This window comes from Muntiacus reevesi, chromosome 7 (assembly GCF_963930625.1).
Source record: "Muntiacus reevesi chromosome 7, mMunRee1.1, whole genome shotgun sequence".
Taxonomy (NCBI): domain Eukaryota; kingdom Metazoa; phylum Chordata; class Mammalia; order Artiodactyla; family Cervidae; genus Muntiacus; species Muntiacus reevesi.
The window spans coordinates 60,768,253-60,784,220 of record NC_089255.1 but is presented as its reverse complement, the minus strand read 5'-3'; positions in this window follow the sequence as shown (position 1 = coordinate 60,784,220).

The window sequence follows — 15,968 nt, the reverse complement described above, 5'->3', positions numbered from 1 at the left end:
AGAGGACGCCGGTGGCCTGTTTTCCAAGACACTGTCTTTTCCAAGAACATCTGGTGGAGATTGGTGAATAGCCAACTCTGATTTGTATATATCTATCTAGATAGCTCTCTTAGAACTCTGTGTAAGGAATGGCTACCCATTCCATATTCTTGCCTGGAGAATTCCATGATCAGAGGACCCTGGGGGGCTATAGTCCAAGGGGTTGCAAAGCACACACACAGCAGCTTCTGGTCAGTCCTCTTAGAAGTCTGTGTAGACAATCCATGAGACTACCTAGGTTTAGTTGGGTACATGGGTCTTACGTTCATAATAGAGTTCAGGCTGGAAATATCATTTAGAGATTAGTCTACTTGTCGAGCTTATTAAAAGCTACAAAGAAAATGAAATCACATAGAGAGATCGAGAGCAAACAGGGACCACAGATGAAAAGAAAATAAAACTTTGCTTTTCTTCCTAGACTGCTATCTTCATGAAAGCAGATCATATGTTTTAACTGGTTTGTGCAAGTCTGGCAATAAGTAGAGTCTCACATGCTATAGGTGTTAGATAAATGCACAAAGAATTAATAAAATGCAAACAACATTTTTATCTGAAGGTATTATTATTTTTCTCACAGACTTTGCCTTAACTGCCTCTTATTTGGTGAGGCTTGCTTTTCAAGCAGAAATTATACATTGGCACATTATATGCATACTTGTTATAGGTAATTTTATTGTTTTATTTCTGTAAGTAATTAACCTGTTTTTCCATGCCTTCTGTGATACTGAAAGTGAAAGTAAAGTGAAGTCGCTCAGTTGTATCCGACTCTTTGCAGCCCCATGAACTGGGGCCTACCAGGATCCTTTGTCCATGGGATTTTCCAGGCAAGAGTACTGGAGTGGGTTACCATTTCCTTCTCCAGGGGATCTTCCCGACCCAGGGATCAAACCTGGGTCTCCCACATTATAGGCAGATGCTTTACCATCTGAGCCACCTAAGAATATTTAGCATGAAATAACTCACTCAAATGTAACTTCAGCATTTTTTTTCCTCTTTCCCCTTTGTCATTGAAGATATTGTAACGCAAATTTGATATCATATATACATTTTCTCTAGGAGCTTCATAAGCAATTTCCAGTGGCTATTTGGTTCACTGTTTCTTAACATTTTGTTCCCCTGGAAGAATTTCCATTGCTGTTTTTCATTTCCTTTGGAAAAGGGAAAAAGGAAAAATAGAACAACAGTATCTTTCAAAATGTGCTTTATGAACAAATATGCTTGCAAGACCTGGTTTCTCAAATCGTTACACAAATTGAAAGGCTTTAGCACTCCTTCCATCCCCCAACCCCAAGCATTTTCCATAGCAAAAATCCATAACAGTTTCTGTCTTATGAGCAGTCTTTTAATCCCAGCCATGGCATTTGTGACTTGGCTAATTATGAAGTACAATTTAAAGATGATTAAGAATTTTTCCCTTCTCAGCCAGAACTCAGGAAGTGTTCTCTTTGTTCTCACCTATTTAATCACCTTTGCAGTCATTTCCAATCTAGCTTTACTCCTTTTGACATATCCCAAAATAGCCTTTTTAATTCTGGCCGGAGATGTTCTTTCTTCTTATCTGATCTGGCACCGTCTCCTGCTTTATTGGCTGCTATCAAATAAGATACCCTTTCAAAGCATCTAAAGTCACAGATTCCTCAGTTTTGATGCTGTAAACCCCCAAACTTCTGCTTGTCTTTCGTAAGTCTTCAGAGTAGGACCAAAAGTTCTGGAGTCTCTGTCTTTGCCAATAAAATGAACAGGGACTTTTGTTGTTATTGTTGTTGTGTGTTTTTGTTTTTATCAACATCCTGAAATGCTGACAAAAACATTCTAATTCCTATTCCTTATTTCTCTGATGCTTCAACTGAGAATTTTAAAGGACTGGAGAAAGACAGCTTGGCTTAAAAGAGGGACGACATCATAATTTTAGACCCAGGGAAGGGCATTTGTGAAGACTTAGAAGTGAGAACAAAGACGTGGTGTTGGGTGATGCTATGCCCCTGCTGTAGTTCTGGTGGCCAGTGATGGCTCTGAGTAGCTGTCATCAACCTTTCAGGAACAACCTGATGCTTTTGTTCTAGGAACTCAGATAGGCCACGGTGACTAGAAGGGCCCCCATCTAGGGAGGAACTACACTGTAATGACTAAGGGCACTGGCTCAGGAGCCACAGTGCATGACTTAACTTAAACTTGTGTGCGTGTGTGGATGCGTGCTAAGTCGCTTCAGTCATGTGTGACTCTTTGCTACCCTAAGGACCATAGCCCACCAGGCTCCCCTGTTCATGGAATTCTTCAGGCAAGAATACTGGAGCAGGTTGCCATGAACTCCTCCAGGGGATCTTCCCAACCCCGGGATTGAACCCACATCTCTTATGTCTCCTTCACTGGCAGGTGGGTTCTTTACCACTAGCAGCATCTGGGAAGCCCCAGACTTAAACTTACCAGCAGTATAACCTTGACCAAGTTAGTGAACCTCTTTGTGCTTTAAAATGGCCATTTCAATACACCACTGGAAGATTGGTGTGGATATGTTTTAGTCAACATTTTTGAGCCACTAATCTTGCCAAACACATTGACATAAATTCTTTACATGAGAATAGTTTGTGTATTTAAAGACATTTAAAACATTATGAACTGTTATACATTTTCTTAGTTGAAAACCTTTGTAGTTTTTATTATTTTCAATTATTTTCTCCATTTTAGTGATGAGAAAACAACAGAGAATAAAAAGGGGTAGAGTGTTTTGCTCAAGGTCACATAGCTGGTAATTCTAGGCTGCACACCCGCAGTGAGCTTTCTAGTCCAGTGAGATTCCCATGACAACTCTGCTCTCAACAATCTGCTTTTAATCAATTGCCAAAGCAGCATTCAACTTCCTGGTTTTCTTACCAGCCACCATTAGACTGAATCTCTCCAAGAATTTCTTCCGACCCAGAGTTTCATAACTATATATCAGTCAGCCACCTGAACCTCTTCTCTTCCCAAATCATGGCCTCCTGGATTTCAATTCCTCTGGCTCCCAGGCTGATGCCTTAACATCTGCTTTCTGATTGTACGCAGTTTAGAAGATTAAAAAAAAGAACAGTTTGTTTTTGGTGGTTTGAGAATATGTGCTTCCAACAGTTATTATTTGCCATTATCAACAGGGAAGAACACACCCTCTTGGCCAGTACTGAGACCCAGGCCAATGTCTTATGGTGGGGAAAGGACGATCATGCTAGACAATGTCCTGCAGGGAGAAGCTGGGCTCTAAAGGCGTGGAACAAATTTGAAGGATAATTATATTATCTCACTCATTAAATTGGAATTATGTGAGGATGAACATCAAACTAAAGGACAGAATATCAGAAGAAAAGACATTTGGCAGAACTTCCCTGACAGATGAGGCATTTGGTGAGGTCAGTCAATGAAAACATCATTGTTTTGGACAGCTTGGGCTCAGATTTGGGTAAAAACAGGGTTGTTTCAGTAGGTGTTGCTGAGTTTGAATCAGAGAAGGTTTTAAATAAGAAGAATTGGAATTTAGGTCATAGGCTGGGATGTGTTTGTTTTTAAGACTTGCATGTCTATGGTACCCTTCTGTCCATTCTTAAAATGTTTGAGAGAGTTGAAGTGAATTTTAGGAAAGGCTTTGCAAGACTCAGGAAACCTTGTATTGGAAGATGACATTTTAATTAAAGTAACAAAGATTGTCACAGCAAAAGCTACTTCTCAATGAACAACTTCTGAGTGCCATACACAGTGCAAAGTCCTTTCTACACATTCTCTTAGTGTTTCTTACAAACCTATGAGATACACATTAGCCCTATTTTCTAAAAAAAGAAGCTGACTTTTATGAATGGTGGTTACAGGCTCACTGTGGTTGAGGTTGCCCTGAATAATAGTCACATCTTGATTATCCAAGGTAATTCTGAACCAACCTTTCAAATTATACACACTTTATCAAGCATTGGCCCATTTCTATCCAGATGACCTTCTATGGGATATTTCTAGAGCACTCATACTGGCTTCTGGCTTTCATAGTATGAGAATGTTGTTTTAAAGATCTGTACTTAAAATTATTTTGAGGCCATGATGTGATGGGAAATAATTCGATATAAAGTTAGGCAGACTTTGGTCAAAGAATGTCTACCAGAGGCAGAACTTAGAAACTGAATGTATAGATTCAAGAGTCTGATGGGTTTTGAGTCCCGACCTGTTACTTAGCAGTTGTGTGACAAGTTATTTAACATTTTGTGCCTTTTTTTCCCTTATCTATACAAGGGAGCAAATAGTGGTAGCCTACCCCATGGGGTTGCTAATAGGATTAAATAAATTATCTTATTTAAATCATCTGGAATCATGTTTTACATGCAGTTAAATACTCTCTAACTATTAGCCATTTTTTGAAATTATTGGCATTGCTGATTGTCTTGTGTCATTTCACTGTACAATGTCATCTTTTTATTCTTCTGCTCAGATGCTTTGGTAACTCCACATTCCTTATAGAATAAATTATGATGATTTTCAATTTTGATTACTTAACATGTGCTGTGCACTGAGACAAGCACATGGTCTCGTCTAATCCACACAATAATCAGAAAAGGTTGGCAGTGTTATTAATACCATTTTACAGAAAGATGGGATTCAATGAGATTTTAAAACTTGCCAAAGATAATAAAGCTAACAGTGGCCAATTTTGAGTATAATCCAGCTTTATGTAACTTCAGTGTTCTTCATCACTGTGTTATATAGTTTGTAACCTTTCTTCCTTACACCACCTGCTCACCCAATACCTCTCCGCACACTGTGGCATCTACTTTGCCAGCCTGTTCGCACCCAACTTTCCGAAAGTGTACACTCCATTCCAGGAATGCTAAATGCCTGTGGCATGCTGAGCTCTTCTGTGCCTCGTGACTCTGCGTGTACTCTTAGCATCTCCGGTGCCCTTCCACTTTGTAAATCAGGAAAGTAGCTTCATGCTCCAAGAGTCACATCCCGTCACCTCGCTTTGAGCTCTCCTCTTACATTAGGTGAGATTTGGCTGTCTTGTCTCCATGCCCTCCTGTGACCCATTGCACAATGTCCAATGTTTTATTTTTATTAAATATTTGTCTTCAGGCTTTCAACAGTGGAAAACTTTTACTTTTTATCTTTGCCTCCTCCAGAACTCAGAATTTAGTCTTTCACAAAGTAAGCAAGTTGTAAAATTATAAAATAAATGAATTAATGAATAAAATTTCAAATTATTTTCTAGAGCAGCACTGTCTAGTAGTAATGCTCTCAAAAATAATTGTGATGATGAAAGTGTTCAATATTTGTTCAGTATGGTAACCACAAGTCACATGTTCCTGTCGAAACCATGAAATGTGACTGATGCAATTGCATTACAATAATTTTAATTTACTTGGTTCTAAGTAATCTAAATTTGAAGAACTGCATATGGCTAGAATATTGGAGGGCACAGTTGTAGAGTTAGAGCTCGAGGAGTATTTTATTCAAGATTCTTCTGGTATATGCCTTGTCTGCAATTCATTCTTAGTTACATTCTGCATCTTGTACTTGGTCAAAGTCTTGAACTTACATCTGTTGGAAAACAGAGGTTTTTTAAATGCGGCAATGAGACAACATCCTTCCACTAGCACAGTACTGTTCCCTCTGAGTACAGAATAATAGCTCTTCAGAGGGGAAATTTGGCCTCTTAGAGCCACTCAGGAGTTTCTGTGACAGGGTTGGCAGTCTTCTCCACAGCCCTTGGGTTCACAGGGAATGTTCAGGGACTGAGTAAAATGTCCATGTTGGGTGCACTCAGGTTCTCTGGAGTTTACAGGTGGGAAGAGACATCAGTCTCTCTTTATATCCTTTCACTGGGCCCCTTTGACATTGTGCACAACTGTCTGTTTTCCATTTGTCTTATTTTACTGTCATTATTTGCTAATGTTCCATCCTGTCCCATCCTAGGTGACTTCATTGAGAGCCAGACTCTTTTTACTATGCACCTTTATTTCCCTAAGACTTACCATTGCATGTGACAAAAGGAAGAGGGTCAATACATGTTTGATAAATGAATAAACAAACATTGAATCAAGGAACAAGGTTGATTCTGGGACTCCAAGAGGCCGAACACATCCATCACAGAAGAATGAATACAGAGGAAAACCAGCCTGTAGCAGTGCCATCCGCTGGACAGGGAGACATGTGAGAACAGAATCCTGTCCTATTTGCAGGGCAGTCACAAAGAGAAACAATCATACATTCTAGGCCAGTCCAGGCAGTTAGATTGGGTGAAGTTTCGTCAAGTTGCCAGTACTATCTTGCCATCTACCTGAGGGAGCTTGTATTTAATGAAGAGGAAGCTGCAAGATGTTTTAACAAAGCCTTTTTTCAGAATCCTCATGTTGGCTGGAGAGCTTTCCCAGTCTCCCAGAGTGCTGAAATGAACTTGACCCATAAATCTGCAGCTCTTCTTTTTTGTGTATTCTTTGTCTGAGAATCTCTTGGAGAAAAACATGAAAGTGGTGAGGAACCCCCAGAAATGCATGTATACATGCACACATATACGCATCCTAGGAGCAGGCAGTAGCAAGTTCAATGCTGACATGGAGCATGAACAGGGTTTCATCTCAGTTCAAGTTAATTCAGTTTAGTAAAAAATTAAGTGAGTATCTACTATGGGGAGATATGAGGATAATTAAGACTCAGTTTCTTCCTTTAAAGAATTCACAGATTTGTACAGAAAAAAAAATGTGAACAGATAACTTGTAATAGATTGTGATGAATGCAGTAGTAGAGGTGTGCTGGGTTCTGTGGTGCCACATAGGAGGGGACCATTAGGTCTTCTTGATTTCACCTTAAACAATGTGTAGAAATTCTTTAACTGTACAATTTGGGGGTGTAGAGACTAGGAAGGGAAGGAGAAGACCCTTCAGCTGGAAGCAAGAGCATCGGCAATGGCACCGAGATGTGACCGAGTGTATAGGGGATGCTTGGGGGAAAGGTGCCTGCCTCTCCCAGTGGGGGCTACTTAATCATTTCATTAAAAGATTGCTATGCCTTCCCAGAATTTCAGAGATGATGTTTACTATTATATATGGGATGCATTGACAAAAGGATAACGTCTAAATATAAAGGTCAACTGGGAAGCTGGTATAATGATTTCAGGGTGAGAGGTTTAGGGTTCCAGTCAGAATTATAGTTGTGAAAATAAAGAGCAAAACTTTTCAAGGTATAGTCTAGAGAAGTGATTCTCAATCTCCTGTCTGATAATTTCTGAGAAAGAAAGCATAACTTTAATCTGTAGTAGTGATTGTATACCACACATATGTTTCTAGAAAGGAATGTGGGATATAATTTGGAAAGTCATTCTAGATAATTCTAGTATAGAAACCACCTTTGAACCACCCCATCAGGGATAATCCCTATTCTAGAGGCTGAAGATGTAAAAATATAAATGTTATGGTTTAATAAGAGTGTACAACGAGCAAAATTTTGGCAGCTGTAATTTAGCTTGATCTTTACAACAGCCTTATAGAGTAGGAATTCATCCTCATTTTACCATGGGGGACCTGACATTCAGCTAGATTCTGAACCTTGCTGCAGTTCCCATTATTACTAAAGACCACGCCTGGATTTGAGCCAAGGACCATCTGATTGCAAAGCTCCAGATCTTTGCAGCTCTCTCAGGGAGCTTTAGTACTGTGACCTGAGAAAATCCTGGCATCATAATAGAGGAGCATCACTTACAGGAAAGAAGAAATTGGCAAAAGGGATAGACTTCAGAACAGAGGTGCCAGGCCAGTACTCTGATCAATTCCCTTCTGCAGTTAGCTTTGTTCCAACATTATCAGTGGAGTGTATCAATGTATGATGAATCACATGCTGGACAGCTAAAAGCACATGGGAGGGAAATGAAGGAAGCATCCATTCATTTTTTTTTTTTTTCCAATCAACATGTGTTTATTAAGCAAATATACCTTGGGCACTTTGCTCCATATAAAAGTTAAAAAGGTCTATTTATAAACATTGCTTTTGCTCTTCAGAAATCCACAGTTTTGTGCAGTCTAAACTTCGGAAATTATATTTCTAGTGAAGAGTGCTAAAGTGGTCAAGTACAGATGAGTATCAAGTGTCATGAGAATACAGCAGAGGGGATGACCAGCTCCTTGCTAGAAGCTGAGAATCTTCACACAGCTAGTTATGTGGCAGTTGTTTCTTAGAGAATGAGTTGGAAATGTGCCCAGTGGAGAAGTGAGAAAGGCATTCCAGGAGGAGGGGACAGCAGGGCAAAGGCACAGTAAACTGAAAGTGTTTTAGGAGATGGAAGGAGCTCCATGTGGCAAGAGGTGAAAAGGCAGGGCAGGATTTTAAAGAGATTTGTATTCTCTCCTTTAGGAAAAGGATCCCATCCTTGAGTTGGGGGCAGGTAAGGGAGTGGGAGGGAGCAGGGAGATGGCAATAGCTTGATGTTACAGAAAAAAATTTCAAGAGCAAATGGGGAAGGATTTGATTGGAGGTGGATGGTGCTTGGAGAACAGGATCAGAGCCTAAAGTTCCACCTCAGGCAGAACCTGGTCCGTCCTCACTTCCCAGCTTCTCCCCTAAACATTTCTTCTGAGCACCAGGTAATTTTAGAAGTCAAGTGTAAAAGCAGAAGTGGTTTTGCCCAGCACTTGGAGAATTCAAGGTAGAGGGCTGCACACCCGCCTGTAAAATGAATCAATGCCCCGGGGCCTTCCCCATAGCAACAAAATTAGTCCTTGACACCTAGACATTCTTCCTTTGTTTTTTTTCTCATGTTGCCTGAAGGCTCTTCTTTTGACTTGCATAATTCCCTCATCTAGCAGGGGGCCTCATATAAACTCTGCCGCACTGCTAATATTTCATTGTCATTTTCGGCTCTATTACGTCTTTCTCTCAATCATTCTTTAGAGCAGGAGATGTTGTCTAGAGGGGTTGTGCAGCTTGCATAAATGAATTATGAATCCTCACGATTTCAAGTAGGTTACCAAGCCCCTTCCAAGCAGAACCAGGCATCTGGTAACTCCAAAGTGTGAAAAGGACATCATGCATATGTATGCAGAGACACATGCCCTACAGCGTTTCTGAAGTGCTTGCCACATTTTTTCTTACACAGGCGCCATATGCAAGGGGACCTGAGAACCAACCATTCTTTGAAGGGAAGTGCTTTCATAAATCCTTTCCTTTCTCTCTTCCTGCTACAATTCCTCAGTTTATTTATTTTTTAAACCCATGAAGGGAGTGAGGAAAAGGATTTTCTGAGCCTTCTCATTATGTATGAAGCTTTGCACATATGCAGGCTTGCGTGTGTGCTAAGTTGCTTTAGTCGTGTCCCACTCTTTGTGGCCCCATGGACTGTAGCCTACCAGTCTCCTCTGTCCATGGAATTCTCCAGACAAGAATACTTGTGGATTGCCATTCCCTTCTCCAGGGGGTCTTTCTGACCCAGGGATCAAACTGGTGTCTCTTACATCTCCTGCATTGGTGGACAGATTCTTTACCACTCAGTTCAGTTCAGTCAGTCAGTTGTGTCCTACTCTTTGCAACCCCATGGACTGCAGCACGCCAGGCCTCCCTGTCCATCACCAACTCCCGGAGTTTACTCAAACTCATGTTCATTGAGTCGGTGATGCCATCTTTACCACTAGCTCCACCTGTACGTAGGCAGGCAACCATCACAGAGAAAAGCAACAGAGCTTAAGTCTACAAGAGCACAGCAAGGGAAACAAAATGAGGTTGCTAGACTACTTTAATTAAAAGATGCTTACTCCTTGGAAGGAAAGTTTTGACCAACCTAGATAGCATATTAAAAAACAGAGACATCACTTTGCCAACAAAGGTCCGTCTAGTCAAGGCTATGATTTTTCCAGTGGTCATGTATGGATGTGAGAGTTGGACTGTGAAGAAAGCTGAGCGCCGAAAAAGTGATGCTTTTGAACTATGGTGTTGGAGAAGACTCTTGAGAGTCCCTTGGACTGCAAGGAGATCCAACCAGTCCATCCTAATGGAGATCAGTCTTGGGTGTTCATTGGAAGGACTGATGCTGAAGCAGAAACTCCAATACTTTGGCCACCTCATGCGAAGAGTTGACTCATTGGAGAAGACCCTGATGCTGGGAGGGATTGGGGGCAGGAGGAGAAAGGGACGACAGAGGATAAGATGGCTGGATGGCATCACCAACTCGATGAACATGAGTTTGAGTAAACTCCGGGAGTTGGTGATGGGCAGAGAGGCCTGGCGTGCTGTGATTCATGGGGTCGCAAAGGGTCGGACACGACTGAGCGACTGAACTGAACTGACCGAACTGAGACTACTTTGAAGTAGATTGTTTTGTCTCAACCACGTGATTTACAGAAAGTAATACTAAAAATACAAGAATCTTGACTTCAAGTTTCCAATAACTTGAAATTTTTTAATGTTTTCAAATGTGACACAGAGGCTACAGAATCTCAGACAAGCCAGGCACAGCAGGCTAATGAACCTAGACACTCAGGCAGTAAGGACCTCTCTGTAAGTTAGATTGCCTTATTTAGACTCATGGTCAGATTTTGGTTGAGACTCTGGTCTTTGACTTAAATGTAGATTTGAGTCCTAGCTCTGTTATTAACTTGCTCTATACCTTAGGCAAGTCATTTTATCCTCTGTAATCCTTAGATTCCTTCTTTGTCTGAAGATGGCAATACCTGTGTCATGAAGTGGTTATGAAGATTAAGGGAGCAGATTTGTACAATCTTTGCAGTCTATGATGTGGCGTCCAGCAGGCCCTCAATGAGTACAACTTGTATTCTTTTTACATGATTACACATCATCTTAATTTACTAATTATACGTTACTTCCCTTAGCTTCAATTTCCTTATTTCTAAAGTTGGACTAATAACAACTGTCCTATTCACTTTATATAGTTTTTGTGGAAATTAAATAACAGTGCATGTAAAGATATATTGTAAAGTGAAAAATCCTAAATTTTCAGAAAGTGTGGTTATTATTATCATTATTTTAGAGGTATTTAGGCTGTCACAGTCACAAGAATATTTGAGAAAAATCCACTTGAATTACTGATCCACAGAGGAATAGCTGCATTCACCCATAGAGCCCAATCCCTGCCCCTTTTTTCTTGGGAAAAACTGTTGAATACCTCCTATGTATAGAAAGTTGATAGTATTTGGAAATAAGGATTGGCAAATTCTCTCTTCCCTTTAAAAGTGATATACAAGGTGGAAACCTACATTTTTTTTTTTAATTTTACAACTAGTGAGTTGTACATCTGATTGATAAGCAGTCAGAAACTCAGACACTTGCAAATTCTGCCAATCTTCATGGCTTTCCTTCCAACAGTGATGGTTCTCATGTCTTTCTCAAGCCTCACTGCCATGTTGTAGGGGAGGGAGGGTGGATCTCAGAAGTAAGCAGTAGATCTGGCCCTTGACCAAGCTGCTTACCACTTGGGCTGACTAATCCTCTCTCTTAGTAAATTTCAGTACTTTCACTTTTCAGCCCCTCCCCTACGAGGAAGTAGAAAGGGTGGGGAGGGGCGTGGAGAAGAAGAACTGCCTTTGGCATGGTCTGGCTTCCTGGGATAGAGCTGAGATTAAAGCCACCTCTGTCAGCTACCACTTGCAGCTGTTTGACCTGGTCTAAATTATTCTCTCTGTGACTTGCTTACTGCATCTGTAAATGGGGATGGTGCTGTATCTACTGAGCAGTATATTGCTGAGAATTAGATGAAATAATGTATTTAAAATATCTTACAAAAACATAGCACCGAACAAATGCTAAACAAAAAGGTACTCTCCTGTTCTTTTCTCTTTGATTTGTAATGACTCATGAACAAACTTGGCAACTTTGTCTTTCTAGACCCACCACTCTTTCCTTGTGAATAAAATGAACTCAATGGTTTGTAATTCCTGTGTACTCATGAAGGTCTAGAATTTCTATAATTCAAGTGCTCTAAGAGAGGAATAAATGAGATTGCTCTGTACATTCTTAAGTAACTGGAATAAAGTCATATTGGGAGGTTGAGAAGGGAAAATTTGTTCTAGGTGTTTTTTGAATAGGGGCTTCCCTGGTTTTTGAATAAGTAGGATTTTGATAAGCAAGTAGGAATTGAAAGAATGAGGGAAGATATACAGAGTTTAATGTTTTATTAAGTTTAACAAAAGATATTTGGATAAATGGGTTCACACTGAAGTAATAGAGATTCTCTTGAGCTGTGTTTATAAATTTGAAAAAGGGCAACCCATAGGGAGCATAAGCCCCTGTCTTGATGAGGCGATGCCTGATCCTAATGCTTGGTGCACACAGGCAGGAGTGCCACAGGCCTTCTAGGAGGCCTTGGTTCCTTCCTGGACAGTGATCTCCATGAAAGCAAGGACTTGGTCTCTTGTTGCCAGGCATGCTTGCTGATTGTTGAACTTCAGATGAGTAAATGAGTATCACCGATGTACCTAAAATATTAATGTCTGAGTATGTAATAGGATCCAGGAGGAGAGACCCTAGTGATCTTTTTATAATAGCAATTTTCCTGGAACACTTTCTGAAGATACCCCAGAGCGCTTTTGAAAATGCTGATTATTTTTTGTAGACAGCTTTTTCTTGCCTGTCGTACAGCTGTGAGCGTGAGAGCCTAATTCTCTCGGGACCTGAGCATATGTACTCTCCCTGAGAAAATCTGCGAGAGAACCCCTAAGGACACTCTGTACCCCTCTCCCAGCCAAGACAGGGAAAGCCTGCCTGAAATGCTTCCTCGGCCAACGAGTAAAGTGTGATCTGAGAACAGAGCTTCACAAACATGGTGTGTGTTAGGACAAGGAGTGAATTGATGTATGAGTCAGAAATTCTTGGTCCATCCTTGATCTTCACCATAAGTATAGTGTGAAAACCTCACTGGGCTTCATTTTCTCCCCCACAATTAAGGAGATTAAGCCAATGGACATGGCAACATATCTTCCAGTTCGATCCTCCTAGTTTTATGTGTATTTCCTAGATTTGTCAACCTGGAAGGATAGATGTTTCCAGTTCAGCTTTCTCATTTCACAGATGAGAAAACTAAGGTGTGCAGAGGTGAAGTCATTTGCTGAAGGTCACAAAACCAGTTAGAAGCTGAGCTAAGTTTAGAACCAACAGATTTAGACTGCCAACCCAAAGGTTCTTCACCTTTTATGTGTCAGAGTTCACCTTAAAAATCCCATGAAATCTGTGGACTTCTAGGAGAGGAAGATGGGATGAGGGCAAACACTTCACACACAAAACACATAAAATTTGCCAACTATTTAAGGGGAGGGGTTCTTGGATTTCAGGTCAAAAGCCTTTATGCTATACTTTATTACTCAAAGTAGATGTTGAAATCAGATGTTAAAAAGAAACATAATTATATGTATTAGAAAGCATGACTTTGACTTTTTTGGTTTAATAACTTCATTTGTGCAGATAGCAGCTCAACACAACTGGAAGAAGTTTGGGTTTATACCTGCCCTCCAAACAAGCCTTACTCACTTGCTTTGTTGATGGCCTTTTCTGATTTTCAAAAAGTCAGTTCCCCCTTGTAAATATCACAGTCTTGTTTCTCTTACATATACTTATGCTAAATTCAGTGCTTGATTTATGTCAGCTGTAGCCACATAACACAAGAAGGGGCTTGGCTAAAACAGAAAAGGTTTTTTCATTAACTGGGTCTGACGGTGACCTCTACTAATTAGTCCTTTTTTCAGCTACTTCTCGCCCTCTTGTCTTCAGGTTTTGGATTCTCAGGTCTTCCAAAGAAAGGACTTGAGAAAGGAGAGAAATATCCTCTATGTTTCTATTCAGCTGCATCTGGGTTCAGAGCCCTCTGTTGCAGTTGTGTAGTCAGATCCGTCCATTCCAAGGCTTGAAAGCTTCTATTCTAAGGGCAATCAAGAGAACTTGGAAGCTTCCCTTGTAGGCCTATAGGATGTCCTTAGGGTCTTAGACTCACTCTGACGTGACACGCAGTCAAAGTCCAGGTACTCTGTACTGTCTGATGCTCGGCCTGTAGAATGCCCGCAGACTTTCTAGTCATGTAAGCACACGCTTCATTAAGATTGGATGGGTTCTTTTCTTTTTTCCCCCACAGAGACTGCGTCCCTATTGCAGTTTATTAAAACTACCCATGCAGTGTACCATTATTCTTCCTGTTTGTATTCATGAATGGCCAGGCCTCAATAAGAACAACCAGGTGGAGATCAATAATAAGTCTCTTAGTGAGGGTAGGAAAAAAGAAAGAGAAGAAAAAGAAAATCTGTTGGTGCACTACATTCAGCTGTGTTGAAGAGGTCTTATCATTAAAGCAGCAGCAGGCATTCATAAACCAAGCTTGCTGGGAGTGTTGTACATGCAGGATTAAAATAATTGTCCATCAGGCTCTGTCTCATCATAAATGTTTTCCTTTGACTTTTGGCAGGATCTCCAACCTGAGCATATGCCGGTTGACATGGGGACACTGAGGCCAGCAGTTTAAGGATTTTCACATTTGCTTGCATTGGTAAGATTTAAAGATATAATAATGAAGGACATTAAATGTTACTGGGTCCTGGCTGTTTGCACTAGGTATGAAATTAAACTTGTTTAGGTGTTAAGTTTTTTGACCCAGATAGGTCTCTATTCAGTTACTTTGCAAAATCACAGTAAAAACTGGAGAAATCTATAATCCATGAATTTGAGCATAGTTTCACTGGTATTGGTGAAAATATGGAAACTGAGTAATACCAGATTTTTTTTTTTACTTCTGTACAATTGGACTAAGTGGGATAAACGGTTTCCCTTTTGAACAATGAAACTGTCTATTCTAAAGAGATCTGATTCTCAGAGCACAAAGGGATACATATTTAAGATCAATGTGGAGAAAGAAAGGGCTTTTCCAGGTGGTGCTAGTGGTAAAAAACCTGCCAACCTCTGCAGGAGATGTCAGAGACCCTGGTTCAATCCCTAGGTTGGGAAGATCCCCTGGAGGAGTAAATGACTATCCACTCCAGTGTTCTTGTCTGGAGAATCCCATGGTGGGCAACAGTTCACGGGGTCACAAAGAGTCAGACACAACTGAGCAACTTAGCATGCATGCATGGAGAAAGAAAGGGAGTGTAATCCTGTTTTCAGTACGTCAATGGACAGTCATGCCTTTAATATGGATGCAGAGACTGGGTTTTAAAAGAACCAAATCTGTAGTCAATTATAGGACTGCTTGAAATTGAGAACTGCCTGACGCTGAAGGTGTGGTGTTCACTGAATGCTTATTGGTATCAAAGGCACAACCATATGATGTTTCTTAAAAAGAGAGGCATAATGGTGAGGATGTTGGCAGATGGATAGCAAATTGTGTTACTGGAAGATAGTTTTGAAAAGAGGAGTCTAAGATCTGAGACCAAGATATAATATTGATTTAAGTAATAATTAAGCATTCCATCTTTTATGGAAGAGAACAGAGCCTCTGGACATATTTTCAATATAAAGTAAAAAAATACACCATGATGTGGCTAACTGAAGTTAAATAAGACAATATAGGCCTAGGTAGATTCTTTGGATCCTGACTTGTTGAATTTAATGGATTAAATTCAGTAATAATACTCATTCCATTAATTCTCTGAGGGGTACCATTCTAGCATATTTTCTACAAATATTCAGGTCTCCATTTTTGTGTGACCTTGTAGCAAGTCTATGTACACTGAACAATGTTTGATTTTTAACCAACTTATTTTCCATTTTTTAGTACTAGACACCTTAAATCTGTGAATTTTCAAAGGTTGTATTTCAGTAATTCAGCATTCATGTTTAGTCTTCTAAGTGTCTTCCTCTCAAATTGCCCTGCTGCTTTATTCAGTTATATTATTACAGCAACTTTTAGTTTAACAGCTTGTATTCGCATAATCTATTTATGGAACAATGGAAGAATGATTGTGAAATAGCCTGGAAGATGCATTACTTAAACGGATACCTGAAAC